General features: G+C 35.9%; 1 pseudogene; it reads right to left on the bottom strand.

Annotated features, from left to right (window-relative positions):
* Positions 1-18,527: 18,527 nt before the first annotated feature.
* Positions 18,528-19,219, bottom strand: LOC129478532 (keratin, type I cytoskeletal 18-like; annotated as a pseudogene).
* Between the last annotated feature and the right edge of the window lie 8,552 nt (positions 19,220-27,771).

Genomic DNA, 27,771 nt, shown 5'->3' with positions numbered 1-27,771 from the left:
GTTAAACAAGTCCCTGGAATAAAACTGTGCTCAGCATAATAACTTCTTCAGGTTTATTTGGATATGTCAGGGGTTGACAAGCTAATTTACAGATTTGAAGAGTTGGAGGGTTTATTATAGACAATCTTTTACAACCATATCTCATTAGTAATTAGGAAATTGAAGACCAGGGAGATTAAATTACTTTCTCAGAGATAGAGGTAATTAGTAATATAGCCAGGCTTCTATCTTCTAATATCATTCTCTATTCACTATACCTCAAGTGTAGATGTACATACAAGCTAAGTGTTACTTTCTCTTTTTTAAAATTGTAAACCTGGTAGGTCAACTCCAGCAGGTGGATGCTGACCAGGATGGCCCTGGGAAGTTCTGTCTTTTTATATTTCTCCAAGAACCACTAGGTCATGTCTGTCTTGTTCCATCTCCAGGGTAGAAGATAATTCTCCCAAAATGCTTCTGTATTCCTCTGACAAAAAAGGAGTATGCTGTAGGAAAGCAATCTCAAAATCACCAAATGCAATGGAATTAAAAGGTTTTGCGCCCATTTATTTAAAAACAACACAATTACAGATTGTAGCTTCCCAAGAATATGTGTACACGTTTATATATGAGTCATTGGTGTGGTAAATAGCAACTTAATGACCTTGGTTTCCTGAAGTGAAAGAAAATTTGGGGCTTTTTGGGAGTAATCAGGAATTGATATATTGAGAATATGGATGTATGGCTATAGTATTCGTCCTCCTTCACTAGGCTATGTCTTGGTCACTGTGATAACAAATGAAATAGTGTCAGTTTGGCTCTCTAGTATTTTATTTTATTTTATTTTTATTTATTTTATTTCATTTTAATTTATTATTATTATTATTGTTATTAACATTATACTTTAAGTTTAAGCGTACATGTGCACAATGTGCAGGCTTGTTACATATGTATCCATGTGCCATATTGGTTTGCTGCACCCATTAAGTCCTCATTTGGCATTAGGTATATCACCTAATGCTGTCCTTCCCCCCTCCCCCCACCCCACAACAGTCCCCGGAGTGTGATGTTCCCCTTCCTGTGTCCATGTGTTCTCATTGTTCAATTCCCACCTATGAGTGAGAACATGCAGTGTTTGGTTTTTTGTCCTTGCAATAGTTTACTGAGAATGATGTTTTCCAGTTTCATCCATGTCCCTACAAAGGACATGAAATCATCATTTTTTATGGCTGCATAGTATTCCATGGTGTATATGTGCCACATTTTCTTAATCCAGTCTATCGTTGTTGGACATTTGGGTTGGTTCCAACTCTTTGCTATTGTGAATAGTGCCGCAATAAACATACGTGTGCATGTGTCTTTATAGCAGCATGATTTATAGTCCTTTGGGTATATACCCAGTAATGGGATGGCTGGGTCAAATGGTATTTCTAGTTCGAGATCCCTGAGGAAATCGCCACACTGATTTCCACAATGGTTGAACTACTTTCCAGTCCCACCAGCAGTGTAAAAGTGTTCCTATTTCTCCACATCCTCTCCAGCACCTGTTGTTTCCTGACTTTTTAATGATGGCCATTCTAACTGGTGTGAGATGGTATCTCATTGTGGTTTTGACTTGCATTTCTCTGATGGCCAGTGATGATGAGCATTTTTGCATGTGTTTTTTGGCTGCATAAACGTCTTCTTTTGAGAAGTGTCTGTTCATGTCCTTCACCCACTTTTTAATGGGGTTGTTTGCTTTTTTCTTGTAAATTTGTTTGAGTTCATTGTAGATTCTGGGTATTAGCCCTTTGTCAGATGAGTAGGTTGTGAAAATTTTCTCCCATTGTGTAGGTCGCCTGTTCACTCTGATGGTAGTTTCTTTTGCAGTGCAGAAGCTCTTTAGTTTAATTAGATCCCATTTGTCAATTTTGGCTTTTGTTGCAATTGTTTTTGATGTTTTAGACATGAAGTCCTTGCCCATGCCTATGTCCTGAATGGTATTGCCTAGGTTTTCTTCTAGGGTTTTTATGGTTTTAGGCCTAACATGTAAGTCTTTAATCCATCTTGAATTAATTTTTGTATAAGGTGTAAGGAAGGCATCCAGTTTCAGCTTTCTACATATGGCTAGCCAGTTTTCCCAGCACCATTTATTAAATAGGGAATCCTTTCCCCATTGCTTGTTTTTGTCAGGTTTGTCAAAGATCAGATAGTTGTAGATATGCGGCATCATTTCTGAGGGCTCTGTTCTGTTCCATTGATCTATGTCTCTGTTGTGGTACCAGTACCATGCTGTTTTGGTTACTGTAGCCTTGTAGTATAGTTTGAAGTCAGGTAGGGTGATGCCTCCAGCTTTGTTCTTTTGGCTTAGGATTGACTTGGCAATGTGGGCTCTTTTTTAGTGCCATATGAACTTTAAAGTAGTTTTTTCCAATTCTGTGAAGAAAGTCATTGGCAGCTTGATGGGGATGGCATTGAATCTATAAATTACCTTGGGCAGTATGGCCATTTTCACAATATTGATTCTTCCAACCCATGAGCATGGAATGTTCTTCCATTTGTTTGTATCCTCTTTTATTTCATTGAGCAGTGGTTTGTATTTCTCCTTGAAGAGGTCCTTCACGTCCCTTGTAAGTTGGATTCCTAGGTATTTTATTCTCTTTGAAGCAATTGTGAATGGGAGTTCACTCATGATTTGGCTCTCTGTTTGTCTGTGATTGGTGTACAAGAATGCTTGTGATTTTTGTACATTGATTTTGTATCCTGAGACTTTGCTGAAGTTGCTTATCAGCTTGAAGAGATTTTGGGCTGAGACAATGGGGTTTTCTAGATATACAATCATGTCATCTGCAAACAGGGACAGTTTGACTTCCTCTTTTCCTAATCGAATACCCTTTATTTCCTTCTCCTGCCTGATTGCCCTGGCCAGAACTTCCAACACTATGTTGAATAGGAGTGGTGAGAGAGGGCATCCGTGTCTTGTGCCAGTTTTCAAAGGGAATGCTTCCAGTTTTTGCCCATTCAGTATGATATTGGCTGTGGGTTTGTCATAGATAGCTCTTATTATTTTGAGATACCTCCCATCAATACCTAATTTATTAAGAGTTTTTAGCATGAAGGTTGTTGAATTTTGTCAAAGGCCTTTTCTGCATCAATTGAGATAATCATGTGGTTTTTGTCTTTGGTTCTGTTTATATGCTGGATTACATTTATTGATTTGAGTATGTTGAACCAGCCTTGCATCCCAGGGATGATGCCCACTTGATCATGGTGGATAAGCTTTTTGATGTGCTGCTGGATTCGGTTTGTCAGTATTTTATTCAGGATTTTTGCATCAATGTTCATCAAGGATATTGGTCTGAAATCATCTTTTTTGGTTGTGTGTCTGCCAGGCTTTGGTATCAGGATGATGCTGGCCTCATAAAATGAGATAGGGAGGATTCCCTCTTTTTCTATTGATTGGAATAGTTTCAGAAGGAATGGTACCAGTTCCTCCTTGTACCTCTGGTAGAATTCGGCTGTGAATGCATCAGGTCCTGGACTTTTTTTGGTTGGTAAGCTATTGATTATTGCCACAATTTCAGAGCCTGTTATTGGTCTATTCAGAGATTCAACTTCTTCCTGGTTTAGTCTTGGGAGTGTGTATGTGTCGAGGAATTTATCCATTTCTTCTAGATTTTCTAGTTTATTTGTGTAGAGGTGTTTGTAGTATTCTCTGATGGTAGATTGCATTTCTGTGGGATCGGTGGTGATATCCCCTTTATCATTTTTTATTGCGTCTATTTGACTCTTCTCTCTTTTCTTCTTTATTAGTCTTGCTAGCGGTCTATCAATTTTGTTGATCTTTTCAAAATACCAGCTCCTGGATTCATTAATTTTTTGAAGGGTATTTTGTGTCTCTATTTCCTTCATTTCTGCTCTGATTTTAGTTATTTCTTGCGTTCTGCTAGCTTTAGAATGTGTTTGCTCTTGCTTTTCTAGTCCTTTTAATTGTGATGTTAGGGTGTCAATTTTGGATCTTTCCTGCTTTCTCTTGTGGGCATTTAGTGCTATAAATTTCCCTCTACACACTGCTTTGAATGTGTCCCAGAGATTCTGGAATGTTGTGTCTTTGTTCTCATTGGTTTCAAAGAACATCTTTTTTTTTTTTTTTTTTTTTTGAGACGGAATCTCTCTCTGTCGCCCAGGCTGGAGTGCAGTGGTGCAATCTTGACTCACTGCAAGCTCCGCCTCCCAGGTTCACGCCATTCTCCTGCCTCAGCCTCTCCAAGTAGCTGGGACTACAGGCGCCCGTGACCATGCCCGGCTAAATTTTGTATTTTATAGTAGAGACGGGGTTTCACCGTGGTCTCGATCTCCTGACCTCGTGGTCCGCCCGCCTCGGCCTCCCAAAGTGCTGGGATTACAAGCGTGAGACACCGTGCCCGGCCCAAAGAACATCTTTATTTCTGCCTTCATTTTGTTATATACCCGGTAGTCATTCAGGAGCAGGTTTTTCAGTTTCGATGTAGTTGAGCGGTTTGGAGTGGGTTTCTTAATCCTGAGTTCTAGTTTGATTGCACTGTGGTCTGAGAGACAGTTTGTTATAATTTCTGTTCTTTCACATTTGCTGAGAAGAGCTTTACTTCCCACTATGTGGTCAATTATGAAATAGGTGTGGTGTGGTGCTGAAAAAAATGTATATTCTGTTGATTTGGGTGGAGAGTTCTTTAGATATCTATTAGGTCCGCTTGGTACAGAGCTGAGTTCAATTCCTGGGTATCCTTGTTAACTTTCTGTCTCGTTGATCTGTCTAATGTTGAGAGTGGGGTGTTAAAATCTCCCATTATTATTGTGTGGGAGTCCTAGTCTCTTTGTAGGTCACTCAGGACTTGCTTTATGAATCTGGGTGCTCCTGTATTGGGTGCATATATATTTAGGATAGTTAGCACTTCTTGTTGAATTGATCCCTTTACCGTTATGTAATGGCCTTCTTTGTCTCTTTTGATCTTTGTTGGTTTAAAGTCTATTTTATCAGAGACTAGGATTGCAACCCCTGTCTTTTTTTGTTTTCCATTTGCTTGGTAGATCTTCCTTCATCCCTTTATTTTGAGTCTATGTGTGTCTCTGCACGTGAGATGGGTTTCCTGAATACAGCACACTGATGGGTCTTGACTCCTTATCCAATTTGCCAGTCTGTGTCTTTTAATTGGAGCATTTAGCCCATTTACATTTAAAGTTAATATTGTTATGTGTGAATTTGGTCCTGTCATTATGATGTTAGCTGGTTATTTTGGTTGTTAGTTGATGCGGTTTCTTCCTAGCCTCGACGGTCTTTACAATTTGGCATGTTTTTGCAGTGGCTGGTACTGTTTGTTCCTTTCCATGTTTAGTGCTTCCTTCAGGAGCTCTTTTAGGGCAGGCCTGGTGGTGACAAAATCACTCAGCATTTGCTTGTCTGTAAAGTATTTGATTTCTCCTTCACTTAGGAAGCTTAGTTTGGCTGGATATGAAATTCTGGTTTGAAAATTCTTTTCTTCAAGAATGTTGAATATCGGCCCCCGCTCTCTTCTGGCTTGTGGAGTTTCTGACCAGAGATCCGCCGTTAGTCTGATGGGCTTCCCTTTGTGAGTAACCCGACCTTTCTCTCTGGCCACCCTTAACATTTTTTCCTTCATTTCAACTTTGGTGAATCTGACAATTATGTGTCTCGGAGTTGCACTTCTCGAGGCGTATCTTTGTGGTGTTCTCTGTATTTCCTGAATCTCAATGTTGGCCTGCCTTGCTAGATTGGGGAAGTTCTCCTGGATAATATCTTGCAGAGTGTTTTCCAACTTGGTTCCATTCTCCCCATCACTTTCAGGTACACCAGTCAGATGTAGGTTTGGTCTTTTCGCATAGTCCCATATTTATTGGAGGATTTGTTCGTTTCTTTTTATTCTTTTTTCTCTAAACTTCCCTTCTCGCTTCATTTCATTCATTTCATCTTCCATCACTTATACCCTTTCTTCCAGTTGATCGCATCAGCTACTGAGGCTTCTGCAGTCTTCACGTAGTTCTTGAAACTTGGCTTTGAGCTCCATCAGCTCCTTTAAGCACTTCTCTTCATTGGTTATTTTAGTTAAACTTTTGTCTCATTTTTTTTCAAAGTTTTTAACTTCTTTGCCATTGGTTTGAATTTCCTCCTGTAGCTCAGAGTAGTTTGATCATCTGAAGCCTTCTTCTCTCAACTCGTCAATGTCATTCTCCGTCCAGCTTTGTTCCATTGCTGGTGAGGAACTGCATTCCTTTGCAGGAGGAGAGGTGCTCTGCTTTTTAGAGTTTCCGGTTTTTCTGCTCTGTTTTCTCCCCATCTTTGTAGTGTTTTCTACTTTTGGTCTTTGATGATGGTGATGTACAGATGGGTTTTTTGTGTGGGTATCCTTTCTGTTTGTTAGTTTTCCTTCTAGCAGACAGGACCCTCAGCTGCAGGTCTGTTGTAGTTTGCTAGAGGTCCACTCCAGACCCTGTTTGGCTGGGTGTCAGCAGTGGTGGCTGCAGAACAGCGGATTTTTGTGAGCCGCAAATTCAGCTGTCTGATCGTTCCTCTGGAAGTTTTGTCTCAGAGGAGTACCCGGCTGAGTGAGGTGTCAGTCTGTCCCTACTGGGGGGTGCCTCCCAGTTAGGCTGCTCGGGGGTCAGGGTCCTACTTTAGGAGGCAGTCTGTCCGTTCTCAGATCTCCAGCTGCATGCTGGGAGAACCACTACTCTCTTCAAAGTTGTCAGACAGGGACATTTAAGTCTGCTGAGTTTCCTGCTGAATTTTTGTTTGTCTGTGCCTTGCCCCCAAAGGTGGAGCCTACAGAGGCAGGCAGGCCTCCTTGAGCTGTGGTGGGCTCCACCCAGTTCGAGTTTTCCAGGCTGCTTTGTTTACCTAAGCAAGCCTGGGCAATGGCGGGCGCCCCTCCCCCAGCCTCGCTGCCACTTTGCAGTTTGATCTCAGACTGCTGTGCTAGCAATCAGCGAGACTCCGTGGGCGTAGGACCCTCCGAGCCAGGTGCGGGACACAACCTCCTGGTGTGCCGTTTTCCAAGCCCATTGGAAAAGCGCAGTATTAGGGTGGGAGTGACCGGATTTTCCAGGTGCCATCTGTCACCCCTTTCTTTGACTAGGAAAGGGAACTCCCTGACCCCTTGCACTTCCTGAGTGAGGCAATGCCTCACCCTGCTTCGGCTCGAGCTCGGTGCACTGCACCGACTGTCCTGCACCTACTGTTTGGCACTCCCCAGTGAGATGAACCTGGTACCTCAGATGGAAATGTAGAAATCACCTGTCTTCTGCATTGCTCACGCTGGGAGCTGTAGACCAGAGCTGTTCCTATTCCGGCTCTCTAGTATTTTAGGAAACAAAAACCTCTTTCCTTTAGGTTATAAAAGCTAATTGCAAGGATATAACAGTTTTATAAGCTGATAAATAAATTAAGTATAATTTATTTATTTCAGAGTTGAATAATAAATCTACAAAATGTTTGGTTACTCACATTGTTTTGTGATCCCCTCTGAACTAAGTATTAATTCTTTCCTAGTCTCCTGACTCCTCTGATGTGTACTTCAGCTTCTCTCTGGGTCTTATTTTCTTCCTGCTTGTGTAATTCTTTCTAAATTTGCTGCATTTCCTATGTGAATTTTATACTCAGAACCTCTTGGGAATCTGAGGCTGACTGGAAAGTCACCATATGTTGGGAAGATTTACTTCACTAGACACCTTAGTAAAAGAAGCTATCAGTTCCCTAATCTGTCAATGGTAGTCTTTAGACAACAAGCTGATTTTGGTTTTCAATCCAATGTGGCAAGGATAACAAGGCCATGTGATTAAATCGTGACAACAGAAATATAATTATAATAATAATAATAGGTAAACTTTTCTAAGTGCTTAATATGTGTCAGGCACATTTCAAAGCACTTTGCATATATTTGCCTATTCAATCTTAATTGCAAATCCATGAAGTTACAACCATTACTACTCCCAATTCGTAAATGAAGTTCTGAAGAGTTTAGTTGTTTGTCCAAGAGAGCATAAATACTAAGGCATTACTTTTGATTTTTTTAAGACAGGAACTTTAGACTTTGCACCACCATGTATTTAGCACTCTCCTGAATTCACAGGGATACAAAACTAATTAAATCACTTTGAAAACTATTATGTGATATTTGTATGTACATTATTGTTAGTAGCATAGTACTCTACTATAATATAGTACTCTACTACCTATGTTTGCCTTCATAAATTGTGCAATGTCTGTGTCCACACAGCTGGGATTGTTTGAAACTTCTAATACATAAAACTAATAACAACATTTGGAGACATAATTGCTCTCTCCTGAAGATTATCTTGTCATCTCTTTTCTATGTGCAGCAGTCCTGCTTCTTTTATGAAATAATCCATTCACCACCTAGTATGGTTCTTGTTACACTGGAGGTCACATCACCACAGTGACAAGCTTGTGATTAATTGCTGGACAATCGTGTGACCTCTAGTTACACATATTGAGCTAGGAATGGACATGAAGTCCAACTTGGACCAGTCAGAGCTTTTCCCTTTGATGTTAGATATAAATAGTAGGAGAAAAGTATCTGTCATTCCTTTGAAGCAAGTATGTTAAGATAGAGCAAACTGGAGCTCCCTCTAAGCACAATCTCAAATGATGCTATTATGAGAAAAACCAAGGAATGTAACATCTCCCCAGGCAAGGACCCCCAGACTAGAAAGAAACCAAGAAAAAATGGAATGACTCAGACAAGGCTAGCTTGCTGAGTACATGACTTAGTTACAACTTACATACAGGGCATTACTGGGTAGCAGCAGGACAACTCCAGAGATCTGTCTCGCTACCTGCCTCTAAGTTGCTTTTAAGATAATTTTTCAGCTATTTATCTGCTGTGTGTAATGAAACTGTTTTTATTTTCATTATGTTCTCAAATATGTTCTGGGATGTTTAGGTTTTTAGGGACATCTATTCCTCCTCTAGGCACCATGGCCTAGAAGGTACTTTTCTCATAACTCATCATAAAAAAGAAGTGAGGCTATGGCTCTGATGATCGGCTTGATTTAATTATTACATATTATACACCTATACCGAAACATCATATTGAGTCACACAGGTATGTAAAATTATGAATTCTTAATTAAATAATATTAATAAAAAGAAAAATTAAAATAAATTGTAAAATTCTTATAGGGAGGAAAAGTTTCTATGCAGTGTATAGAATAACATAATAACTTGGAATTCAAGAAAATGAAAGTTTAATTTTGTACTACCAGCTTACCCTGTGAGGCATTTGATGCTTGCTTGTTTTCAATGATACAATTCATAATTCAAATTACAGAGTAAAAAATCATTAATTAATCCATTCTTTTATTTAGATGCCTAGTTCAGTGTCCAATGTAGTAGTGAAAAACAGAATCCTAAACAAATAAGCTTTAAAATAAACTATTATAAAGAAAGCATAACTAGTGTACATCAATCAGTTAAGTAATAATACATTAAAAAATAGGAAAATGCATATGCACCTTTATTAGTTCTTCATTCAGGGATTTGTGAAGCAAGAGTACAAAATAATGCAATGTATAATATCCTTTTCTGGTCCTCAATGAAGCATGCAAATATTATTTTTTTCCCTCAAGCTATTGTTTTACCACAAGGAACAATCTTATCTAATTAGTGTTCATTACTATCTAAAAGTCAATAACTATCCACGGAACTGGGACCAAAAGAATCCCCAGATTCATTTCTAGAGAATATAATCAATGAATGCAAAGATGGGAATTTGAGAATTCATCTTTCTGGCAAATAAAATTTTATCACATGTAACTCATCCACCACAAGCTTGTATAGCTAAACCCTTGACAGATTAAATGTTTATTGTCAACAATCGATTGGGTCTGCTTTGAAAATTTAATCGAAATCATCTCTTAATTTGATTTTAGAAATATTTGTTTTTGTTATATTTTTTCTTAATGTCATCCTATGGCACATTTAGTTCCCAGTTTTATTTTTCGGAGTGTCAATAATCACTACAGAATAGAATACATTAGGCCTGATCTTAAGTTAGAATGAACTATATATATTTCTTTTTTAATTATGTTAACCCTTTTATATTAATAAGAAATGGATCTTATTGAAAAATTACATTAACAAAATCAGTGTTACAATACGAAATCAATGAACATCAACTGAAAATCTTGATCTCAGACATGCCGTAGCATTTGGAGTTTTATTTCAACAACTCTCTTACTTGTAAAAATCTAGAGGTAAACCACTGATTACCAATGTCAGTGGCTTTCTTATTCAAATGAACAGTGAAAAAAATATGCAGCCATTATTTACACAGAGCTTTCTGTCAGTTAAACCATTTGCTAATTTGTTTCCTTTGAAATGGGTTTCACATTTACTCCTATGCTTAAATGTTTGCCATAAATCCTTTTTTATTCATGCTAATTTAGGTTACCTCTCATTTTGCTTTCTTGACATCAATACCAATGAATACTGCAACTCTTGATCATTTATATTGATGAATAATATTAACACAGGCAATCTAAACCAGTGGAAAATATCATATAAGGTGCTTTGGAATACTGTCCCCACAATTCTCTTATGGATGCTATTTTACACAGGTGATTAAATAAATTAAGCTGCATTCCTGTGACACAGAACAGTAATATATATTATTAAAGCAGATATGTCTCTTTGATTAGGATAGCTATTATAAAATTAAAATGGCTTGCATATGAAATACTTTTACAAAATAAAGCATTGAAAAACGTCATTCACATATGACAAACCTTGGCATAACACATAAACTTCTGAAAATACGTGGTGCAAAGGAAAGAGGATATCACTTAGACCACTGAACATCTTGACATTTGCAACAGCGCTTTGTCATTCCTGTGAACTTCTAGGGAAAAGTCATATTCTATATATCGAGTCACTCCTAAATGTTCTCCTTCAGGGTGGCAGATTTCATTAAACATCATCATGACATACATAATCGCCTGCTATAAAATAACTCTTCTTATTTTACTAAAACTTGACACTCTCAGCAGGTCTGCAGTTAGGAAGGAATACAGAAATGATGTTTATGTAAATGTATCTGATTGTATCTTTACCATACTTATGACAGGTTGTGAAAATTATAAGAATGATTTTAAAAATTACAAAATTATGTTATTTTTAACAGTACTGTGCTGAACATGCTTATAGGTTAATATTTTTGTGTGCACTTTTTTTCTTAAAGTAACTTATCTAAAGATTAATTAGATGGGTCAGATAACATAGATATTTTTTAAACTGTCTGTAATGATTATGTTCTTTTAATCCACTGGCTGGACATAAATAATTGGAATCTATCCTGACATATGGATAAACTGGCCCCTAGCATTCTGTCAAAATAAGATTTTTGAGTTATTTTAAAATGTACAACAAGTTATTGTTGACCATAATCACCCTGATGGGATTATTATGCATTGTATGCCTATATCAAATATTGCATGTATTTCATAAATACATATATCTACTATGTACACATAATTTTTAAATAAGATTTTTGAGACTATAGAATTTAAGATGTTGGCAAAATTATTACATTAATTCAACCATGAGGGTAGCTAGTGAGCTGATTGTCTTTTTCCAGTTAATATCTCTCTAATCTATTACATACTTTAACTGCTGAGTCTCTGTAGTTGTTTGAAATATTATATAAATTAATCATGTTATTATTCTATTTTGTAGAGAGAATGTTATAAAATATCAAGGTATTTGAAATTAATTTCTCTTAAAATTTTACTTGAATTTGTCATTTGCCCTCTTTGCATTTTGATTAACCTACAAGTAACTCAGAGGCTTAAGTTTTTGAGGATTTACTGGATTCAAAATTACTTTACAAACTATTAGAGTATAAATTAGTATTATCATTTCTGATAGCTTAAAATATATATATGCCATCTGCCCCATTAATTTAATATTTAGGTAGTGATTTTAAGAAAAAAGTGCATACAAAAATATTTACCTATAAGAATGTTCAGTACAGTACTGTTAAAAATAGGAAAATTTTAAGGAAAAAGTTCAACCAAAAAGAGTAGGTTTAAATAAATTATGACCCAAGGGACTATTTTTCAATGATAAAAGGTAAAACTATATTAATGAACTTGGATATATGAAAACATATTTTATATTTAATATTTTGTAATAATTCTAAAAAAGTAATTTTTGAAACACTATAAATATTATGAACTGGTTTAATATAAAATGTGAATATATCAACATTGGAATGTTTACTAATGTAAAGAGGAATAATTTCTAGAAGATATGTCTCCTTTTAATTATCTAATTTTTTGATAATAATTATAATTTGTTCACCATGGAATTATGCCATATCTACATTTAAATTGTACAAGTTTACTATAACTAGTTTATTCTTCAGAGATGATGGTTTTCACATGCCTATCACAGTGAAGCATCTTACCAATGTTGACTTTCTAAATCGATCAGCCCTGATACCCCCTTTATCATTGGAATGCTAGTTATACAAAGTAACATATCCTGAGGTCTGTAGAGTTTGATGCAATTATCCAGGAAAAGAATAAAAGAAGTGTTAGGTCAGTGAGGTGGTAAGGAAGATGATTCTTTGAGCAGTTGGAATCATACAACTGTAGCACATTAAACAAGGTGAGAAGCAGGGAAACATTTATAGAGGACTCGATTATACAGGACTACAGAAACTAATGGAATAAATTCAGATTTCATCCAAAAAGGAACCCAAAATTTCTAAAAGATTGTCAGCAAGGAAACAAAACCAAGCTGCATTAATTGACTTCTCTGTAGTGAACAAATCTGGAAATCAAGACATATACAGTAGGAGTCATGTCTTGTGGTACAAGAAGAAGATATTAGGTCAGAGAAAAAAATAAAAATAAATAAATATAAAAATATTAGGTTAGAGAAATTGGAAGCCATGGTGATTTAAATGCATAACTGAATTTTCAGATATATATAGAAAGAATAAACACAATGATAGATATGTTTATTTTAGTATTTTGATAATATTTTGAAGTTTATATATTCAAAAAATTATGGTTCAATTAAATGTCAATAAAAAAGAGCGTTCATTATCAGAATCCTTGAGTTCATAATTTTGTGTTAGGGCTGAAGACAGATTTTACTTTATAATTCATTGATTAAGAATTTACTAATAAATAGGCCTAAGGACACAGAAGCAGTAATCTAGTAAATTCAAAGCTTCATGATATTTTCTCAAATAATGAGTTGCACGTTTTAATTCATTAGGTCTATTGGTATGTGAGACTGTGCATTTAATGCAGATAATTTCTGCTGTATAATGAAGATATTTGTATTCATTTACCTTTCCTACTTCAAAAGGTAGATTGATGAGATTTTTCAATGTGATTATCATTAAATTTTTCTTCCACATCTGTGAAAATAAAAATTGAAGTTCCTACAGAACTTTAAAATAGAATTCTGGGTCACAGTCTTTTCAGAGTTTTGCTTAGATTATAACATAGGATAAACGTCTAAGGCATAAATGTTTGTATAAATTAGACTTCAATGTGTTATTGTATCAAATGGTACACTAGACAATTTTTTCAGCAGACTATTAACATTATTGGAATGTTGGATAAAAATATATGTATGAATGGTGTGGCAGGCTGATTGTAAAGGTAGATGCCATTATCCCAACTCCTGATGTTCGTGTTGTTGTGTGATCCTCTCCTTTTAAGGTGTGTACTTTCTGTGATGTGCTTCTAACCAATAGAATGCAGCAGAGGTATCTGATCATGCATACATGGTCATTGATGGCATCTTGCTAGAGTGTCTTCCTTTCCTTTTGTGGCTTTAAGGAAACAAGTGGCCATGCTGAGTGATTGCTCATGTCAAGAAAACTTGGACAGCTTCTAGAAGCTGAAAGTAGCCTTCTGTTGAAAGCCAGCAAAAACCAAACAGTAACAACAAAACAAAACAAAACAAGAAACAGAAAACAAACAAGCAAAAAACCAAGAAACCTTCAACACCCACAAAGAAATGAATTTTGCCAATCACCTGAGTGAACTTAGTAGCAAATCTTACTATGGTGAACCTCGGCTAAGACTTCAGCCCTAGCCAACACTCAGCTAGGTGGTACTCAGATTTCAAGCCACAGAACCAGTGAGAAAATAAATACCTGCTGTTTTAAGCAAGTACGTTTGGAGCAATGCTTTTGTACAGCAATAGAAACTAATAGGGATGGTTTGTGAGTATACTCAAGGGCAAATAAATGATCAGGATTCATCCTCCAACACAGTGACTCCAACTTAATAAGGTTCCTTTGGGCTGCCAGTCTGGAGAATGTTAACAGATAAAACAAAGTTATTTTATATATGCTCCTTACATTTTCAGTTGTTATAATGAGCACTCCAAATAGCAGGTTTGATTTAGATTGAAGTGATCCTTCCAGAAACAACTGTTTTTATTTAGCATTTTCTGGAATGAGAGGCAGTAGAAATATATTTACTTAAAGATCATTAACAAATTATTAGATCCCGTTGACAGAAACAATAGTTCTTCATAAATGTTGGCAAATTTGTCTTTTACTACAACTATGTAAAGACAAAAATGATGTAATCAAAGTCAGAATACTTGAAGACTTATGAGAATACTTTTTATTTGGTAACATTTCAGCTTGCACTGAGAAGAAAGGTAAATTTAGAATTTAGAAGCACTGAGAGATCATCTGCCATGTGTTATTTGAGGCCTGATAATGTTTGTGTACCCCAAATATCTTCCTTCTTCCCTTTTCTTTTCTCTTAAGTTAATAAAAACTTAGATAATCAGTATGTTACCGACACTTCTTGAGATCAGTATCCACTCCATCTCTTAGTTCCACTGAAATTGAGCCTTTTATCTGATCATTAATATCTAAAAGTGAAGATGAACATAGAGCTGGTGTCATTACATAATCAGACCAGGGAGCCAGTCTGTGCCCATTCCTGCAGTACAGAAGCCAGCATATGTAAGATTTTTTTTTTAATACTTGACTACACACACAGATGTTTTGGTATATATTGCAATTTATAATTTGAAAGCCAAACAGTCATGTAAGTTTCACCCCTCCTCGCATTGGCTCTCTACCTGTTAAGAATGTTTCCGGACTGGGCGCGGTGGCTCACGCCTGTAATCCCAGCACTTTGGGAGGCTGAGGTGGGTGGATTACCTGAGCTCAGGAGTTCGAGACCAGCCTGGGCAACATGGTGAAATCCCCCCTCTACTAAAATACAAAAAGTTGGCTGGGCGTGGCAGCGTGCGCCTGTAGTTATTAAAAAAAGTATTAAAAAAATCTTATATCTATTTTGAGTTTATTTTTGTATATGGTGTGACGTAAGTGTCCAATTTCATTCTTCTGCATATGGATATCCATTTTTCTCAATACCATTTATTAAAGATGCTACCCTTTTTTCACTGTGTCTTCTTGGCATCTTTGATACTTTGTACAAATATCTTCATTATATAGCAGAAATTATCTGCATTAAATGCACAGTCTCACATACCAATAGACCTAATGAATTAAAACGTGCAACTCATTATTTGAGAAAATATCATGAAGCTTTGAATTTACTAGATTACTGCTCCTGTGTCCTTAGGCCTATTTATTAGTAAATTCTTAATCAATGAATTATAAAATAAAATCTGTCTTCAACCCTAACAGTTGTCTTTAACCCTAATTTCTGCTGTATAATGAAGATATTTGGCATCTTTGTCAAAGATCAATTAACTCTAAATGCATGGATTTATTACTAGTCTCTCTGTTCTGTTACACTGGTTTACATATCTGTTTTTATGCCAGTATCATGCTGTTTGATTACTATAGGTTTGTAGTATATTTTGAAACCAGGCAGTGGGATGATCCCACCTTTGTTCTTCTTGCTCCAGATTGCTTTGGCTATTTGGCATGTTTTGTAATTCCATGGGAATTTTAGAATTTTTTTCTACTTCTATGAAAAATGCTATCAGCATTTTGATAGGTATTTCATTGAATCTATAGACAGCTTTGGTAGAATAGAAATTTTCACAATATTACTTCTTCCAATATATGAACACAGAACATCTTTTCATTTGTTTCTTATTCAATTTCTTTTATCGATGTTTAATTAATTTTAACAGTGGTTCAATTATTTAATTAACTTGATATTTCAATACTATATTTTCAATGGTTTTACGTTTCTAATGTCATTAATGTGATGATCTATTTATAACTGAGAAAGAGATATAGATTCAACTTCTTTTACTTTTTAATATCCTCAGAAAGTAGAGCATTTGCTCTTCTATAGGTCTGAATTTTAGCATGCCAGAGTTCTATGGTTTCGGAAAGCATCTCTACTTTTATTTTTTATGTTTCTTATTTCTAGTGTGTTGCCCTTTTTTCCAAGATGGTTCATCATCAAAACTTCATTCCAATGCCTCTGGCAAATCTAGGGAAATATTATTAGAAAATCAAATCAGAAAATTCCTACAGCTTTTATACTTGGTACATAAGAACTTTAATACTTAATACTTCTTTTAACCATAAATTAGCAACACTAATAAAATACAAAGCACAACAAAACATACTGCTAGAGTTAGTGATGCTGGGGGAAAACCACTGGCAGTAAAAGTCAAAGAAATTAATACCCCTGAATAATAGCTGAGTTAGAAAATAAAAGTTTTAGGAAAAGATTTGCTTTGAATTCTCAGTGAGGTACAATGTGATATTGCTTTTACAAAAATAGAAGTCTAACATAAGAAGAAAGCAAGCAGGAATGCAAAGACATAAATCTGAGAAGCAGATTGCAAAAGGAAGTAACTTGCTTAATTAAAAATACAATACAGAGAAGTAAAAAATGCGAGAATGACTATACTTCCCATTGACAACCATAAAATCTTAAAAGGAAACTGAAGAAATGGAAATAGAAATTTTAGAAGGTAATCTTTATTAATTCCCTCAGAATTATTGCAGTAAAAGACAAATACAAAAAGGGAAACTAATCAAAACCAAGGATTACTGAGAAGAGGACCTAACTACAAATAAAATTGTCCAATAAATACACAAAACAAACAGATAACACAAAATAAATCAAAACTAAGACAAAACAATAATATCTCTATGCTAAAGATGACTTGAAGCTCTAAAGCAAATGCATTCATCTTATTTCTGGCAAAATTAATGCAGAATTAATGGAACCTGGCAAGATGCTTGAATTCTGAAGATTTGAGAAATAATCCCCCATAATCACTCAAGCAGGTAAAGAGATTTAACAAACAAACAAAAGTAACAGAAGTAGAATTAATTTCCTTTTTTATGGTAAATAGTATATTCCAGCCAGCAGTATTTACAAAAGTTTTTTTTAATAGTTATAAACAAGAGACAGATATCCTCATGTCAGTATGTAGCTACCGTTTCTACTATATCTCTGAATGTTTTCCACAAACTCTATCAGTATGGCAATACCGGCCTTCTTGTAATGAACAAGGCAACTTTAAACATGTCAAGAGTCTTACTGCATCATGATCTTTGTATTATTTTCTTTAACTGAATCATTCTTTCTACAAACAGACGCATTGCTCATTCATAGCAACCATTTAGATCTCAGCTCAAACGTCACCTTTTGAAGACTTTCATGAACATCCATCAAAAGAGCATCACCTGTCACTCACTCATTTCTTTGTTTTATTTTTCTTCTTAGTACTTATCAATAACTAATAGCTTATTAATATTTATTTTCTATTTTTCATAGAAGACAAATTTTGAATGTTCACAGTTATATCACCAGTTTACATAGTACTTGGGAAATAGTAAGACTCAATTAATCTTTGCTAAATAAAAAAAATGAACAGGAAATATATGGATGAAGGAATCCACCAAATGAATTTGAATACAGACTGATTCAGACTTCTGTTTTACATAAAAAGTAAATAGATGGCCTGAAATTAAGACAGCATTCAGAATTGATACTGCTAAAGACCCTCATGATAAAAGTAAGTAAATTTGAGACTAAAATAAAGATTTATCAAGTAAACCACTGATTTAGCATTGAGATATCAATCATTAAAGGCCACATTAAGTGAATATAGGAATATTAGAAGTTAAAATCTCATCAACGAATTTTTTTTTTTGACCTTTGAACTTTTTTTTGGCTTCCTGCTCCCCAGAGAGAACCTGCTTCTGCTGGCTTAATGTCTCAGAACTTTGATATCCTTGGTTTCGGACACCACTTTACAATCCACTATTCAGCTGGTGGCAGTCTTTCGGTTGGTTTGTATGGAGTTTGTTGCTGCTGTCCAGCGCATCATCAAGGTTAAAATCCTCGCCGTCTTCCAGCAGGCGGAGGTAGGTGGCGATCTCAGCCCCCAACCTGACCTCGATGTTCAGCAGGGCCTCTTACTCCTAGGCCTGGTGCTATCCCTCTGCCCGGGTCTGTGCCAGCTCCTACTCCAGGTGCAGCAGGATCCTGTTGAGCTGCTCCTTCTGCAGGGCTTAGCGGGCCTCCACCTCCTTCGGGTTGTTCTCCTAGCTGGCCTTCATATTTCACATCAAGTCCAGTTCGATCTCCAAGGACTGGACTGTATGTCTCAGTTCCATGAGCTTCACTTCAGCAGCTCCAACCTCAGCGGACTGCATGGTGACCACTGTGGTGCTCTCCTCAGTCTGCTGAGATCAGTACTTTTCTAGATCCTCTCGGTTCTTCTGAGCCAGCTCATCGTATTGGGCCCGGATGTCTGGCATGATCTTAGCGAGATTCTGAGGTTTGGGGCCATCTACCTCCACGGTTAACCCAGAGCTGCAATGTGGACTTGCAGGTCTTTTATTTCCTCTTCATGGTTCTTCTTCATGAAGAGCAGATCCTCCTTGAGAGCCTCGATCTGTGCCTTCAGCTGCAGTCAAGTGACATTGGTGTCATCAATGATCTTGTGGAGCCCATGGATTTCTCTCTCCACAGACTGGTGCATGGCTGTCTCTGTCTCATACTTGACTCTAAAGCCATCAGCAGCAAGACCATCATTGTCAATCTGCAGAACAATGTGGGCATTGTCCACAGTATTTGTGAAGATCTGAGCCCTCAGGTCCTGAATGGTCTTGAAGTAATGGCACCAGTCTCTGACTTAGGGTCTCTTCTTCTCCAGGTGCACCCCAAGTTTGCTCTCCATCCTCCTGTTCTTGGTCTCGAGGCTCCTCGCTCTGTCCAGGTAGGAGGCCAGGCAGTCGTTCAGGCTTTGCATGGTCTCCTTCTCCTTCTGGAAGCCTCCCATTCCTGCTAGATACCCCCCCCCACTCTCGTGGCCAGGACCCCGGGTCCCAAGCCGCCCTGGAAGCTGGTGGAGCGGGACACGGAGATCTGGGAACCAGTGGCCCCAGCACTTGCACAGACGCTGAGTGCCTTAGCTGGGTGCGTGGACAGAACCCAGGGACGGGTAGTTGGTGAAAGTGGAGCGAGTGGTGAAGCTCATGTTGTTCGGGGAGGAGAGCGACAGACCCAGGCTTTGCTGGTGACCAAATATCCTGTCTTTTTTTAGTATGCGAGTTTTGTTGTTGTTTAGTGAATGGATGTTGAATTACATCAAATTTTTTTTTGCATTTAAGTTGGTTATATAATTTTTCATCCTCACATTGTGCATTAAATGTCTTTGTTTTCTGTTTTTAAACTGTTTTAGTTACCTTGTAAAGCTGGACATGAGATTCAGTAATAACATTATTATGTGTATTCTGGAAAAATGATTGTCTATGTGCCCCTGGTGATGTGCACAGTAATGTTCACTAACGTTTGTACATAATCACTTCTCTGCAAAAGTGTGGAAAACAGTTTGCACATTTATCAAACGTGAAATGGAAAAACACGATTTTGTTATTGTTACACAATGAAACACTAAATCTGTATGAACTACAGTTACATGTGTAGAAGTGGAGAAATTGCAAACATATTATTAAGCACATCTAGCTAATTGCTGAATAACACATATACTATGATTTATCTTTATAATTTTTAAAGTTAGTGATGCTAAGCAAGCAGGTAGCAAAATTATAAAGCATTGTAATAGGATTATAAAAATATTTGCAATAACATTTAACTTTGGGAAGGGAAAGGAGGTAATACTCAAAGGGCAGGGCAGAGAGGGGGGAAGGCATGTACTGGTGATCTACTAATTCTTAAGCTGGATATAAGAGTGATAATTTTATTGTCTTTGAACCATTTCTATACATTTATACACTTTTAAAAATTAAAGACATATATCACAATTAAATACTTAAAAAAATCAACGTATAAATATATAGTTGACTACACTAAAGCAAAATTTTATTTCCATTAGGAAAGAAAAAATGCAGATACTATAGAAAACTAACATTTAAAAAATATAGATAATTTTTTTTCAGGAATAATACATTCTAACTTTTTCTTTGACATTTTATTATGGGGCTATTATATATCATTTATTTATTACTTGCTTTTGCCAGTCTCCTTCAATGCAGTATACCCAGCCCATAGTATATTGCCGGCTAAATAGTATTTGCTCAATAAATATTTGTACATTAATGAATGGGATAATGCATGAAAAATGGTGAAATGCAGGTGGAAAATGGAGAACTTACATAATATCTTCAATTTATCCTTACATTGAGCCTCACACAACATTATTTAGGAATATTTAATTTTTTCTAACCAAGGACATATGTGATACAAGCAAACAGCATTGCATCCTGTAGTCACAAAATGAGCAACACCAACAAAAATCAAAAATATTTTGGGAATAAATTGAAAGAATAAGCTTACTTATTTGGCTGACTCTTTGCAGATGCATTTCATAGTTCTCTTTGAATTATAGCCCAATTTAAAGGAGACATTAGCTTTCTGCAATGTCTGCAAAAATGTCTTTCTGCCATAAAACATTAAAACATCCCACATTTTCTTGGGGGAAATATTATTTCTCAATTTGTTATTGCAATAACAGAGACCATAGCTATGAGTGATAATCTCAGAATGGGGAATAAAATTACTGATACTTTTTTAAATTTCCTGTGATAATAAATGCCTTGCCAGTGGAGTGGTTTTATCCCCTTTCAACAGAAGCATCAACTCGTTGCACTGCTTATCTTTGTCAGAAATATTCAAATGGCATCTGCACATATACTATACTTTCAGTTTAGAATCTCAATGAAAAACATAGCTTTATTTGGTTCTGGCAATGGTTAAACAGCTATGATACAATTTCAGAAAGGTTTCTCCATAATGCATTCTTTAGTTTTGTATTAGGGATTCTTCACTCTCTCTAGATCTGTAAAGAAGAAACGACAGCTTAAGTATACTTTTCAACCTTCCTCTCTGCCTTACAGCAAATAATGAATTAAAGTACTGTGGAATTGAACTGCCAAGAATTTGAAAGCTGCTTGCAACTGCCACATTAATATCAATATTACCAGAAATGAAAAGGCAGATATAAATAAACCTGGCCACATTATGCTAATTACGTATTTTCTAAATATACCAAGCATTAGTGTCATGTTACTTTTATATATCACAGGGCATTTATCCCATCTTCAAGAAGGCTTGCTGACTTATATAATGTAGATGAGAGGTATGACCATAGATTCTAGTATTAAGTATTGATTGCTAACCTAGGCTAGCCTATATGAGGAGATAGAAAATGAATATCTAGTGAACTGGCAGTGAACATGCTCCTCTCCCTCTGGTCATTCCCTTGTTGGAGTTTATGCGATATGTAAGTTGGTGCAAAAGTAATTGTGGTGTTTTTCATTAAAAGTAATTGCAAAAACTGCAATTACTTTTGCACCAATCTAATAAATTTTCAAATATTTATTTAGAGGGCAGTCAGGGAGAACATGGTGGTGTCTCTTTCTAAGCAACTCCATCAAATAGATCTGACTCTTTGTAGGAAAGACTTTAAATAAAGGATGAGAGAAGTATTTTAATAAAAAGCATTCTAAGACTCCAGGAACCCAAAAGAGTGTTTCAGAGTCTAACAGAAGAATAAAGAACATTCAATAACAACTCAGCATTTTGAGGGTCTTCTAATTCTTGACCTGCCTAACCCAGTGTTTCTACCAATAGCCTTGTAGACATCTCACGATGAAAATAAAGCTAGAGGACAAGAGCATACTTGAGCCCCTGCGCTTACAGGAAACCGATATGGGCCTCCCACAAAAAAATAGCTAAAGAGGAAGAAGTAATATATGTCTGATTAGAACTGAGGTCTCACATAAATGCAGACGAAAGTTACTGGTAAACTTGGGCTGCTGTGGCATGAGGAAATTTGTGTTGCACTTACATTATTATGTATAACCATATTCATATTCAAATGATATTAAACCATGCTACAGTAATTAAAAGTTTATAATAATTGGTTATATTTGAATTTTACTACAGTTTAAATATATATTTTTAACTGAAAATGATGCAAATTCATGCAACACATTAAATGTTGGAGATTTGTAGACTTTAAGCAAATTTTCTTCATCATACTTAAGGATTTTCTTTACACATTTGGAAGATTCAAGAATATTTCAAACATATAGAAAAGGATATAAAATAATATAAAAACATCTTTGTACTCACAGCTAAAATTTTTCAAATATTTATATATTAACTTCAGATCTATTCTGTAAAACAATAAAAACACAGGTATTCCATTAAAATATATGGAACCTTTTTCTCCATCCTTTCTCCCCAGCATTAACTATCATTTTAAAGTAAGTAAACTTCTTTGCGGTCTTTTTATGTTATCCATATTCCTATATTTCTATAAATAATATACAGCATTGGGACACTTGCTTTAAAATATTGCCTAGGTGACAGATAATTTGGTCTTTCTGCTTTTATTTGGAACAGGGCATTTTCTGTTCATAGAAAAGGATTGAGCTCATCTATCAGCTGGAAGTCCTGAAGACTTGATATCCCTAGAGCAACCCTAAACAAATGGGAAGTGGGTGTTGGTAGAAAACACAAGATTTAGTCACTCTTTAGATTTTGAGTCATATTCCACAACAGTTCTGTAGGTACCCAGAGGAAGTGAGCGAGAGTTGGCTATAACAGTAACACATACACTTAACATACCTCATATTGGTTTTCTTCCCTTTTATTCTTTCTTACATCCCCACTCTTTCTTCTTCCTGTGTGTATCTTTCAAGCAAACTACTTGCCCCCCAATTTTTGTTTGATGGTTTACCTTTGGGGTACCCCCACTCTGAAACCTGAGGTCTAACAGGCCCTTTACGCATTTATTTCCTTGATTTTTTCTAGTAATTGTTTCATCCCAGGGTGAACAAAAGTTCTCTGAGAAGTAATTTGGAGGAAAGACACTATATTCCAGTGAACAATTTGAAAACCAAGAAGATGCAGCCTTTGGTGTAAAATCAAGGTGCATTCTAGAAAAAAAGAAGAGGGCTCGCATTTTACACTGAAAGTTCCTGCCTAGGTTTCCAATCAACTTCATTTATGGAAAAGAATTGAAACTCACTTAATACTAATTGTTCAGCACAGCTGAGTTCTAATCGATTGGCTTCCATGGCTCAAACCAAAAGTCTTTGTCAGATTTTTCTTTCAAATGACCCATGTGGATGGGGGAGTTCTGGGCTCAGTTTATCTCAGCACCAACAAAACAGGAACTGATTTGTCTTGATTGCAGAAATGGAGGTCCTGTGATACTTTTACAACGTTCTCTGAGAACACAAAGTATGTGACCACTTCCTCACTCAGACATGGCCACCTAGGTCTGCTTTAACTTTGAGCACCTCAGTTAGCCAAGAGAAGTCCATTTTGTCTGTTGGCCAGATATCACACTTTAACACAAAGATACAAAAATAGCAATCGGACTGACTCATTTGATATTCTGGGATGAGGGATGTTAATTTCCATCTCTATGCTTGGTCTGATCTCACATATACTCTCTGTTGCCTTCCTCCATGACGTGTACTTGATCGGACATGGTATGCTCTCACCCCCATGCCTTTGCCCATGCTGTTGCTGTTACCTCTTGCCTGGAATGATCTTTACCACTGTCACTGCAGTCCGACTCCTTTTTCAAGATTCTGTTCAAAAGTTAACTCCTGAGACTTTCCTCAATAACCTACTCTCAAATCTGAATTATAATCTTTTCAAAATTTCCATAATATTTTTTCAACTATTAGGACTGACCAGAATGTTTGGTTTGAAATACTACCACTTGATTACATATCTATGCTTAGTTTATCAATTAATTGATAGCATAAGCTGTGCCTTGGTTATTCTTGTCTGTATAATTATTGTCTATCTTATATAAATGTTTGTATAATAAACCAATAATAATCGAATAAAATTAATCTATTTTTAAAGTTTGTAAATTAATTTTGTAAACTGGAATTAATTAAGTACACCTGATAGATAAATTGTGATCAAAGCTTTTGAATTGTATACAGTACTTTTCAGTTATTCTGAAAAAGTGACATGTGGTAAAATGTAAATCATATTGTTTGCACAACAGATAAATATGGTAGATTGTAAAACTGTCTGCAATTGCTCATCTTTTCCAGTAGCCACACTCCACACCCCTGTTTTTGCTTTGTCAGGTGCACAGAGTGCATCCTCATTCCTAGATCGTGGATTTAGCTGAGTTACTTGCTTTGGACAAAGGCATCTGTGTAAAAATGACAATGAACTAGTTATACAGCAAGGTCATAAGAGGACACACATAATTCTGGTGTGTTTGTGTATGTATGTGTTTGTGTGTGCTTGTGCATGTGCACCTTTGCCATTACCACCAAAACAGTCCCCTTTCGGTAATCGCCATTTCAGGCCCTGAAGGAGACACATGGAAAAGACAAAAGGTATTTAGACCCACATTCTGGAGAAGAGAATCCCCAGCTGAGAGCATGCTGTCAAGCTTCATCTCCGGGAGAAATCCTAGTAGTAGTTCCTATCATGTAAAAAAATGTGAGTCCAAAAATATAGCATGATACAAGAATAAGTTAATTGTTAATACTATTTTCCTAATTTTATTTTTTTCAATTTTACATTATAATTTAAATTGTCTGTAGGTTCAAGCGTGTCAGCCAGGTTGTATTTTCACCGTTTTGACACAGACCCTCAAAAATGATGAATTATGAGCTTCAATGACTTCCACCTACAGTTGAATTCAATGAAAACAATAATTTAAAAAAATATTCAGGTACTAGGGGAAACGAAAAGTATCAATTATTTCCCATTGACCCACAGTTATGAGCTTATCAAAAAACCAGCTTCATTCCACTCAAATAATTTAGACATGCCTCTGGCACTAAAAACTAATTACCCTTTTTTTACACTTAATAAATCACATAAATCATAATGTTTAATTTTGCAGCAGAATATTTCATCTCATATATGGTAAAAAAAATGTAACTTTCTTCAGCAGGAAAATAACAGAACTACTATTAGTAAATAAGAAGTCACTCATCTCTACATTCACAATATTAGATTATTTTATTGTTTTGGTCACTTGAGTTTTATGTTTACAAACTCTACATCTTTCTTTCAGGTACACTTCTTTATTAAAAGTAGGATGTAACTATACTTCAAAAGTGAAAGCATAGAAACATTTAAGACATATACTCAATTCAAGCCAAACAATACTGTTCAACTTGGTCTCTGTAGACTCATTTCTGCATTTCAAAATAAGGTAACCATAGACCTTTAAAACATAGTTGTGAGAAAGTGGCAGTCAGGCTTTTAAAATCCTCTATGAAGGAAGCTGAGTCTATAGTTTTTTGCTACTTGGGTTTCATATGAGTTTGAAAGATATACCATCATGTAGGGTTATTGTGAAGTTTCAAACTATTTTTACTAAAAATCTAGAAATATTTCAATTTGAATTGTCTTCTTATTCTTTATATTCACTATTTTAGAAACTATTTATAATTACTCAAAATAAAATTTGTTATTGCTGAAAGAAAGACTATATATGATCCTAGCATCTTGGGGTTGCAGAACATGTAACAGGTTATATTATGAAGTTTTAACATATTTTTCTATCCCAGTGGTCAGCAAACTACAGCCTGCAGACCAAATCTAGGCCACTCCCTGTTTTAGTCAAGTATTAAGGGAGTACAACCATAACTATTAAGTTATGCGTTTTCTATGGCTGCTTTTGTACTTCAGTGGCTCAGATGAGTGGCTGCAACAGAGACTAAATGTCCTGCAAAACCTACAGTATTATTGTCTGGCCTTTTATAGAACGTATTTACTGAACCCTGTTATATTTAATAATACTTAATAAGCATACTTGCTGCATAGTAGAAGAGAGGTGGGGGGAGGTGCTACACACTTTTAAACAACCAGATCTCATGAGAACTCACTCACTATAAAGACACTATCACGACACAGCACCATGAGGGAAATCTACCCTCATGATCCAATCACCTTACACCAAGCCCTACCTCCAACATTGGGGATTACAACACCACATGAGATTTGGGCAGGAACAGAGATTTAAATAATATCAAATCAAATATATAAATTGAGAAAGCATAAATGGAAATTTGGAGAAATACAGTTGAAGTGTACATTTTTTTTAAATTTTTCTTTGCTTCTATTATTTTCTTTGTGATCTAAGATGTGCTGTCATCTCTTTAAAATAACCTGTTATATCTATTATACGCTTTATGTAAGCCTCATGGTAACTGAAGCATAAGCACCTATAATAGATTTGCTAAAAATAGAGTAATAAATTAAAATATAGTACCAGAAAACCACTTAACCACAGAAAAAGTCAGCAGAAAAAGGAAAAAAGAAAGAATGGAGTTAATAAACAAACAGAAAACAGACAACAAAAAGTTCTTATTATTAATTACACAGTGTATATGGACTGAGTTTTCTGATTAAAAGACAAGAGTGGTTGAATGGATGTAAATATGCAAAATTATATGCTGCCTACAAGAAACCCACTGTACCTATAAAGACACAAATTAAATAAAAATGAAGGTGTGGGAAAAGATATTTCACGCAACTTAAAACCAAAAAAGAGCAGAATTAGCTATACTTATAGTAGATAAAATAGGTTGCAAATCAATGTGTGATTCACCTTATAAACAGAATTAAAAATAAAAATCATATGATTATCTCAATAGATGCAGAAAAAAGCATTTAATTAAATGCAACATCCCTTCATGATAAAAACCTTCAACAAACTAGGCATTGAAGGAATATACCTCAAAGTAACAAGAGCTATCTATTAAAAACCCACTGCTAATATGATACTTAATGGGAAAAAAAGCATATCCTTTGATGACAGACACAGGACAAGGATGCCCACTCTCACCACTCTTATTCAACATAGTACTGGAAGTTGTAGGCACAGCATTTAGGCAAGAAAAAGAAATCAAAGGCCTGTAAATAAGAAAAAAAAATAAGTCAAATGATCTCTTTTTGCTGACAATGTGATTCTATATGTAGTAATTTTTTGTTGTTTTCTGATGGGAGCAGAAAGTGAGCTGCTTCTAAACCATCATTTTGCAACCTGCCTTTTAAAATAAATCCTGAAGAGCAAATGAAAATTTCTAAATAGAAAACAAAGGATAAATTATGTGAAGAAAAGTTAGAGAAGGGAATTCTATTCTCAAGAAACAAGCATGTGCAAACTCATGGGGTGTGGTCTATACTGGAAATAAAAGGGTGTCAACAATGTTGAATTGTATGGGATGAAGACAGTTGGGAATCAGAGACTCAGACACTAGACTGAGTTCAAAATGATAGAGACATTCTAAATGTCACGGTAAGGTCTTGAGGTGTTATTGTATGGGTGGTGAGGAG

This window comes from Symphalangus syndactylus, chromosome 3, assembly GCF_028878055.3.
Source record: "Symphalangus syndactylus isolate Jambi chromosome 3, NHGRI_mSymSyn1-v2.1_pri, whole genome shotgun sequence".
Classification (NCBI taxonomy): Eukaryota; Metazoa; Chordata; class Mammalia; order Primates; family Hylobatidae; genus Symphalangus; species Symphalangus syndactylus.
The sequence above is the reverse complement of the archived record's forward strand: the minus strand, read 5'-3'. Positions and strand labels throughout refer to the sequence as shown.